Here is a 2,337-nt window from a genome sequence, read left to right as displayed (position 1 = left end):
CACATAATCCACAACACTACTTCCATGCCATTGAATACAAGTCATCTAGCCAAAGCCTAGCCACTTATTGATTCCATTACAAATGATCAAGTCTTGGGAGCTGCAAAGTTTGATTAGCTCAATACCAAATAGGTTCTCAATTATGTCTTCAAAATTTCTTTTGTATCTACTAGCTAAGTCAAAGTCCTCATCAAGCCATAGCGGGTCAAGGTTAGAGTTATTAATTAGGAGAGTAGGTTGGTTAGTAGCGGTTTAGCATTTAAGTCACCAAGCAAAAGGATATTACTTTCATTCTTTAGACCGTGGATACCCTGTTCTAAGGTATTGAAGGGGTGGTTCTTATCCATTTTGTTTTTCTCATAAGAGGTAGAGTTGATGGGAGCAAACTAACATATTGCGAGAAAAACCTTAGTAGTGTTAGCGTCAGAAATTTTGATCCAAATGTATTGATTGAGAGGGTCAATCCTATGAGGCCGAATGTGAGAAAAAATATTAATTTTTATATAACAAGCTATACCACCAAAACCTCCAGGTTGAGGGGGTAAATCCTATGAAGTCGAATGTGAGAAAAAAGTATTATTTTTTATATAACAATTTGTACCACCAAAATCTCTAGGAGAGGATTTCATGGTCTAGTTAAACCAAAAAATAAGACCATCTATGTGGGGACCCTAGATTCATCATGCTCCCAAGTTTCAACTAAGAAAATAAAATCATTATCACCCGGGATCCAACTTGACATAAGACCTTTACGCCATGAAAAACCACCACAATCCCAAAAACATGGAAATGTTCCCAATTCCTATTTATATTATTATCATAGTTTCTATATCTGATAATAGCTTTCCTATTCTTAATAATGTATAACACACCTTAAACATCTATTTATTGATTTGATAGTAAAATAAACCTTTCTCCAAAATAAAATAATGAAAAAAACTATAAATAATGGATTAAAACTAACCACGGTATTAAGTGCATTATACATGAGAAAAAATATAATTCGAAACAAAAATTTAACCTAATAATAATAAATTAAATAAATCATATAAATTTCAGATAACTAACAATACCCAGAAATTCGAACATAAATATACGCAAAATTGTTTATCCGATTTTATTAGGGTCCATTCGATTTTGCGTTGTATCAATTTAGTGAATCACTTTATGTGCAAAATATCTGTATTGTACCTGAAATCAGTGGGCTGAACTGGCCACATATTGAAATCTCTATAGTGCGGAGGAGACGTTATCAGACCCAGCAAATCACCCCAATCCAGCTTTTGCTCTTCAGACACGACGAATGTCTGGCCGTAACCCTGAAGATCTCCTGGCTTCACTGAATACATCTGTTTCTCCTCCAAGGGAAGCTGGAAAAACTCCTTTCCAACTCTCTTAACACCATCTATTAAGGACTTTGGTATACCGTGATTCACAACCTACATGACGCCAACCACAATATATTTTGTTATTTTCGTGCAAAACCTTTCATAACACCAAGAAAGCAGGAGTTAATCAAATGATACCTGGAAGAAGCCCCATTCTTCACAAGCCTGGGCAATCTTCTTGATTTCTTGCTCTCTCTCCGATTCTTCTGAAAGCTTGGACATGTCGATGATGGGGATGTGGAGCTGATGATCAGACAAAGAAATTGGTGATTGCCTTTCTTCGTCTCCTCTGATATATCTTTCTGGTATCGTCTCCTTCTGCGTCTTCACGAGCTCTTGAACGCTCTCGACGGTAAGAAAAGACCTACCCCAATTGGGAAGACCCATGTCAGCACTCTAGATACTGAAGCAATGCTTCGAAAGACTCACTGAACAAATAAATTCAGACCCATTTATTGAAAGTATAACACACCTTGGACACAATATTCATTGATTGATTAAACTATGGGATTTGTGGACATATTTATAGTGTGCTAGGAAGGAACTATACAGGACTTGAAACTCAACGATGACCATGATTCTGCATACATTGAGAAAAAGTTGAGGAAAATACTACTTTAATCCTCGTGATTGGACAATTTGATGAAAACAAAAGCCTGTCGAAGTGCATAGTTTGTATTTTTGTGCAGATTTTTCAGAATCACTGTCCTCTAAATAGTCATTTTGAGTCACAGATTTTTCAGAATCGCTGTGTTCCATTGTGATTCTTGTAACATGGTATTCGCCACCGTCCAAGTTCCAACACGTAGCCGGAGCATGTGGGCGGCTTTGGTTGAATATTAGTATTCGTGTGTTTTATAAGGGATATATTCAAACTATTTCACCAGCGAATAATGTATAAAAAATTTAGATAAATGCAGCCAGTTGCAAAAGGGCAGATCTCGTTCTT

At 36.4% G+C, this 2,337-nt stretch overlaps 1 pseudogene across 1 annotated transcript; it reads right to left on the bottom strand.

The window, feature by feature from the left end:
- Nucleotides 1-1,160: 1,160 nt before the first annotated feature.
- On the bottom strand, nt 1,161-1,902 carry LOC149216901 (protein LATERAL BRANCHING OXIDOREDUCTASE 1 pseudogene; annotated as a pseudogene). The gene is made up of 2 exons (XR_016250110.1): nt 1,527-1,902; nt 1,161-1,439 (listed from the first exon to the last, which is right to left on the bottom strand). The product of XR_016250110.1 is annotated as a protein LATERAL BRANCHING OXIDOREDUCTASE 1 pseudogene (transcript).
- Nucleotides 1,903-2,337: the final 435 nt, after the last annotated feature.

This window comes from Pinus tabuliformis, chromosome 1_1 (assembly GCF_031772625.1).
Source record: "Pinus tabuliformis cultivar Carrire ecotype Pingquan chromosome 1_1, CPIR1, whole genome shotgun sequence".
NCBI classification, from domain to species: Eukaryota; Viridiplantae; Streptophyta; class Pinopsida; order Pinales; family Pinaceae; genus Pinus; species Pinus tabuliformis.
This window is presented reverse-complemented; position numbering and strand designations above follow the sequence as displayed.